At 33.3% G+C, this 7,257-nt stretch overlaps 1 protein-coding gene across 5 annotated transcripts in view; it reads right to left on the bottom strand.

Annotated features, from left to right (window-relative positions):
- The window catches only part of LOC145255841 (phosphatidylinositol 4-kinase alpha-like), a 272,694-nt gene that overhangs the window by 43,385 nt on the left and 222,052 nt on the right, over positions 1–7,257 (bottom strand). The gene's annotated exons all lie outside the window — the stretch shown is intronic.

Here is a 7,257-nt window from a genome sequence, read left to right as displayed (position 1 = left end):
ATAATCAACGGAAAATCCAGAGGATCTAGTCAAATTTCTGCAAGAGTACCTTCTCTTATATTCATTTCTAAATACAAGTCAGTATTCGTATTGTTTGGATTCTTCTGACTATTTTCATGTTGAGTGTGATTTTCACAACGTTTCGGCAGATTTATCTTGGTCAACTCAGGAATTTCGAATGGAACCCTTTATTTAATCTACGGGAGTAGCAAGCTCTCATTCCATCAGCCATGACCGAGTCCTATGTAGTTCACAATTGTATTTTGAGTGTAGCCTGAACTGAGGATTGAACCTTCAACCACAAGAAGAGGTGTAACTTACAGCTAAATTTTACCAAGTACTTTATTCGTAGTGGATAAAGATACACATGAAGAAGGTCGGAGGTGAGATTGATCAAAACGTGAAAATAACACCCAAGATAAGAACAATAGTATTAAGAATCCAGATGATACGAATAATCAATCCTCATCTCAAAAAAAATCAGAAACGTACGCATCGTTACTTTTCATTTTTTTTTTTAAACTTGTGTTACATTTTCGTTACTATTTTCACAATATTAAAAGAATCCTGAATTGTTTTTGGAGATGAGGATTGATAATTCATATTATTTGGACTGATGTTCTCATCTTGAATGTTATTTTAACAAGATTTTGGCCAGGACCCATGGCATAATGGATAAGGTACTTGATAATTCAGCTTTAAGTGATACTCTTCTGGAGGTTCAATGTTCAACCATCATTGCTAATCACTAGGGTTATGACAACAAAATATTCTTATTACTGTTTTGACTCTCGAATATATATATTTGATACGGACACAGTTAATCAACCGAGAACCACATCACTCTATATAAAAGCATATAAGATATCAACGGATGCACATTCGAGCGTTAAAACAATGAAAAGAATATGCTGTTGTCCTAACCCTAGTAATCACTTAAGATTTCTAACCTGTCATGGTTGACAGAACAAGAACATGCTACCCCCATGAATTGAATTAAAAAGATTTTTATGGAAATCGCGACAGATAAGGCGTGAAAGCATTAATTTAAGGGCTAATAAGAATGAAAGATGATTACAAAGACACAAGATGCCGATTCGCCTTAGTTTTGAAATAACCAACACCCTAAGTAGAGGAGAGAGAGAGAGAGAGAGAGAGAGAGAGAGAGAGAGAGAGAGAGAGAGTTCTACAATTTGCAGTTCTTGGTTTGGTTGTTTTATTGCCTACCATTTTCAGGTGATTAAATGCCGAATCCAGTTATTTTGGAAACAGTTTTTATGCTTCAAGTTCTTCATATCTCCAAATATTTATTTGTAGAGTTTGGTTTGGTTGTCTTCCGGCATATCAACCCTTTTTGGGCTATTTAATGCCGAATCCAGTTATTTGGGAAATGGAAATAGTATTCAAATTGAAGTCAGTTATTTTGTAGAAGGTTTTCCTTCTTAAAGCTTTGTATCTTCAACTGCTAGTTTGTAGTGTTTGGCTTGGTTGTTTTATAGTGGATTTTATCATTTTTGTTCCCTGCCCAGCAGAACATGAATGAGTTTTGCAATGGGATAGGGAAAAGGGTTACAGTATTAATGTTTGGTACATTTTAAGTTGGGAAACCAGTCAGAAAGTGAGGGGTATAGAAAGAGAAAAGGCGAAATGGAAGGGGAGAAAAGGTGGGTTGTTGTTTTTGGTTTTGCAGGACATAATTAAATTTTGCAAAAGGAAGTAGAAAAACAAAAAGCATCAATTTTAGGTGCATTTCGTCTCAGGAAGCCAATATCTTCAGACGGCCTGATCTGGTAGCATCAGGCAGTTCTTGGAAAGAAACTATTGGAATATGAAGTTGTATTACAATAAGGTATTAAAACAGGGAAATTGATGGAGTTCATTAGACCAATGAGTAACGTGTTCCATTCAAGATTCTGTACATATTGTCAAGTTCAACACGATAGACCTGAAGGTGAAAGGCTACATCATTAGAAACATTGTAAAAATAACACTCAAGATGAGAATGGCAGATTAAATCATCCAGATACCACAAATACTTTTTCATTATTATTTTTTTTCCGTATTTGTTTTTGAAATTCCAAATTGAAACGGATAGTGAGAAAAAGATTACTATTTTTCTAATGAATGTGATCCCATTTTAAAATAAAATTTCATTTTACAAAAATTTTTTAAAAAATAAAAATTTTAAAAAAAAATATTCATATTATTTGGATTCATTGGACTACTGTCCTCATCTTGAGTTTGATTTTCTCAACGTTTCGGCTGATGTAACCTCCGATCTTCTTCAGGTATATCTTGTCCAACTTGGGAATGTTTTTATCAAAACGTTGTGAAAATGACACTCAAGATGAGAACAGTAGTCTGATGAGTCTAAAATAATATGAATAACCAATCCTCATCTAAAAAAGTCAGAAATGTAAAAAAAAAAAAAAAAAATTAGTTCAATTCTATTCTATATACATATATGCATGCATGTACAATGCCTTATCCAAGAATACTTGGGATGACAGCAGAATGAATTTCAAATGCATACAACTTCCGAAATATGGATAATTTTATAAAAAAAATATAATGCACTCAAATATAAAATAAATAAAATTGCTTTAGATAGTAAATAGTATGATAATCAAACCTCATCTCCAAAAAATCAAATACGTATGCATCATTACTTTTTTTTTAACGCTTCTTTTGGTGCTTGCGTTTGTGATTTTTAAGATTTGCATCAACACGATTATTGTGAGCTGATTTTGTTACTGCGTAAATAAAACAACAAGCCTGGTTTTAAACGTGTAATTTAAAAAAAAAAATAAATAAGGAGTCATTTATTTTGTGTCAAAACTATAATTTTAAATAACAGATAAACAATGTTATTCGCAATAGCAAATTTTGTGCGTACAACACCTGCAATTAAAAAGTTTTAAGAAAAAAAATCTTATGGTCTAAAAAGTAGAGAAATTCCCCTGTAGCATTAACCATATTGCTTTTATACATATAAGCAATCAGTTTTATCAGTTGTTAGGACATTTTTTAAGAAAATTATTAGATTTTAATGGTTTTTATATTTAATCTAATCAGTAGTGTCTCCTCCATTAATTGCAAATGTCATAAGAGTTGGAGAAAATACTCCTCCCTCAGTTACAACTCCTCTTACTGCTACTCAAATCACTGGGTCAAAATATTTTATAAGGTAAACGATTATTGTTTATAATGCACCAATAACATGGCAACTTCATAACTCTCACTTCCCTTATTTTGTCCTTCAGTTCTTAGTGATGTTTCTGATAAAGGGGGAAGAATTGCTGCTTTCTGGGTTGCAACCTATCCATTAAATACTTAGTTTTTTACCTTGTAGTAGTATATTTTTTTTCTGTTTTAGCTCCTTACATTAAGTGGCTTCATGCCTTGTCTGTAGTGATTTTAAAGAAAAAAATCCAGAGTTGATAGTACTCCATAGCTAGATCTATGGCAACTCATCCGGGAGGAGAAAAGATTAATGTAAAACCTGCAGCTCTGGCAGATATAATTAGTCTAATCCTGCATCTAGTAGTCGAAGTAGCCTTTCCATAAAGGGATCCATCTTTACCTGGCGTGTAGTTAAAAAATTATGGAAACGTCAAAATTATAGGTTATTAGTGAGGATCCTATGATTACAAGCTATGTGAAAGAAAATGGCTGGTTATTGAACAGTAACAAAAAAAATCAACTTCAATAAGAAAAAAGTGAACTCATGAATCATCTGTATTCTCATTGGTTAAAAAATTTTTTTAAAAACTAATCGTGTGCCTATTTCTCTGTCAGGTTGCGCAGTTCTAGGAAATCTACCTTCCCAGGCTTTACCTTTTCACCCTCTGAGAAGGGGTTAGTTCATTGCTAATTGCCTGAGGTGTCCTTGCTGAGGAATACCGACAAGGCTGATGAGGCAATTTTTTCTCATGGGTTGGTTGGTTGTTTTTGTTTTACGGCATATCAAACTTTTTCACGTTATTTAATGCCGAATCTAGTTATTTTGAGGAACGATTTTTAATGGAGTATATTTTTTTTTTTTTAAGTCAGATTCTATTTAACCCATAGTTGGGACCCTAACAGGTACTACCACTCCGGATCAGAGTGGACCTGGGAGCAATGGCAATTAAAGGGTGGCTCCACACTCCCCAAGGCCCGCAAGGTGGGGCTTCACCATCGGATATAGTTTAAGGTCATTTTTCTCATGGGAGTAGCATGTGCTCGTTTTATTGGTGGCTATGCAAATAAAGCTTCTTTTCATACCGGAAATACACAAAAAAGATGTTTGCTGACAGTTTCTTAAAGGTTTTATTTAGGGCAGAATAAACTAAAAGATTCTCTTAGCTAATTATTTAGTTAACTTCTAAACCCTAACCATAACTAAAATAGATGACATGCTGACAAAGGTCTTTGAGATAACATTTCACACTTAACGAATATCAAAGTTTCTTTACTGCATTATCGGTGGTGTGCCTCATGCATGCTTTCACAGAGACTGAATTGAAAACCTTTGTTTTTTCTCAACTCGAAAACATGTTATTCATCATCTCGACTTATACCTCTGTTTTGTCTAACTGATCTAACCTCTCGTTTTGTTTTTATCCCAAATGTCAGTCATCTTTGATTTAACCCTGGGAATGATTCTGCTTTGTAGATTTGGGTCATCATGACATGCACTTAATGTGCCTATGTCAAACTTCATATCAGCTGACATAATTGCTATTGACACGGGGTCTCTTAGATGTAACAATAATAACTCATATATAATTAAGTAATTATTTTTTTATATTTAGAGATACTAGTGTTTTATGCTTATGCAATTATCAGTGTAGGATAAGAATTCCTGCCTGTTGGGAGATTCAAACCCAGCTATGAAGCCACTTTTGATTCCATTTGCTAAGCCTCTACCTCTGGGCCACCAAACAAATGCCACGAGAATCAAGGAATTAATAATAAACACTAAATTCGGGTGTGGACATTAGACAATCCAAAGTGTTCGAATGACGGAAATCGTAAATGTTGCATGAATGCTTGTTGACTGTCTCTTAGTTTATATTTTCCAGACAGTGCCTGTCCTTAAAAGGGTTTGATAATTTTTATATATATATATATATATATATATATATATATATATATATATAAAATGAACTCATTTTTTCCCGTCGGATTTTGACCTTAATAGGATTAAAAATCAAGATATTTCATGCAAATATAATATGCACAAACGGCAGAACAATATCTGAGGTGTGTTATAGGCTTATTATTTCTCAAATTCCTCGATAATCTTAAATTTCTATACTTTTTCTGCTGAGAAGTCACGGCCAAAATCGGTTAAGATCAATGGAAGTGGTAAAATATTTTCTCTCTAATAAATTCCTCCTCCCCCTGCCACCACTTAACACCGTTTGGGGATCGTTCACAAGGAACAGTTGAGAAGAGAACACCGGTTTGGCTTCGTAGTTCTTTCATGTGAAGTTATTTAAAATCACTAAACTAAGCTGCAGTGCTCTGTGGCGTAGTGGTTAGCGTGCTGGACAATTCACATTATATTTTCACGTTCGCGCCGACCTACCGTAGTCGTTTTTTTTTTTTTTTTTCCTAAACAACTGGAATGGACTTTTCTTGGTGGCCGAACTGTTAACGTTGCAGATGTTTTTTTTTTTTTTTTTCCACACTTTATTTTCCTACTTTTACTCATGACTCCGGGTTTGATCCTTCCTACTTACCTACCATAACATTTTTTAACCCCCCCCCCCATCCCGGAAACAAACACTCAGGCAACGCTGGGTACCCCCGCTAGTATATATATAATGGACCCTCCCATCGATTTTGACGTATGAGCTTCCCTGACAACAGCCAAGTTCCTTTGAAATCCACAAAGATAATTTGTTTATAGTGGTGAAGGCTTTGTGCAGAGCCAACCAGCCTTCTTGGTATTACTGCTCACCTTTGTTGGTGCAGATGACTGCCACAGGACAGAGCATACAGTAGACCACAGGTTTTTACATCAGTTTCCTTCTAGATGCATGTCTTAAAAATTTCAGGTGTATCTCTCTCAGTGAATTACTGCATTGGCCTGACGATTTCTTTCAAGAATGAAACGCGGAATATTTTGTGTAGCTTAATTTCCACATATATTTTTATAACTTACTACCTAGCTCTACCTATGTATTGAGCACTGTTGAAGTAAATACTAAAAATTTACGCATAAATTATATTTTCGTATATGAATTTATGTGATTAAATGAAGTAGTCATATATATAAAAAGTTATGAAAAAAAAATGTGTGGCAATTCAGCTACAATTTTCTGCATTAATTAACTAGAAACCCAATGCTACATGAATATAAAAAAAAACATCCTGCAACATTGATTCTATGCTTTAGCCTGATGAGTCCTTAGGAGGATGAAACACAGAAATTTCTGTGTAGCTTAATTGCAATATACGTTTTCATAACTTAATATTTAGCTTTACTCACGAACTAAGCACTGTCAAAGTAAATACTACTACTACTAATAATATATATATATATATATATATATATATATATATATATAGATAGATAGATAGATAGATAGATATGTTTTTTTGTTTGACAAAATGTTGTTACCTATTGTTGTGTATGAATTCATTTATCAAAGTAACTTTTCGCTGAGAAACATGTATGTGTGTGCTTAGTTTTCTGCCTTGTGGCAACTTTGAATAAATGTTTTGAAACACGGGTAAATAAATTGCTCACCTGAATCTTCTTTTCTGAAACTTGATTTAAATGCATTTTGAATCCATAAACAATTTATATTTACTCAGCTTAAAATAAAAAGAAGCTTTTTTTTTTTTTTTTTTTTAAAATTAGGAGCTTGCTTTTTTCCTTCCACTTAGCAATTGTCTTAATTGATCAGTGGGAAGGTGAGGGCAGGCAAACTTTCTTTGATAAAGTGACTCGGCAAAATTACTGACATAAATATAAACATACAAAATAGCTATTGAAACAACGAGTGAAATGATATTCATATTAGTGATTTAAAATTACAATCACACAAATTGCAAATAAAAAAGACAAACACGTAAAGCTGTTATGAAAAAGCAGGAAAAAAAAACAAACCCAAAAAACAAAAAAAACAAAAATCTATTGGAATCTGATTTGTTTAGCAATTCATATAAGCAGACACGACACACTCATTCGACACTTCATTGTGAATATGAAACTTAATTATTCACTTGCTAAAATGATTATCTAACAGGTATATATATATA

The sequence above is a fragment of the Euprymna scolopes genome, chromosome 31, assembly GCF_053919585.1.
Source record: "Euprymna scolopes isolate OS-2025 chromosome 31, ASM5391958v1, whole genome shotgun sequence".
Taxonomy (NCBI): Eukaryota; Metazoa; Mollusca; class Cephalopoda; order Sepiida; family Sepiolidae; genus Euprymna; species Euprymna scolopes.
Note: the sequence above shows the minus strand (reverse complement) of the source record. Positions and strands in the feature narration are given on the sequence as shown.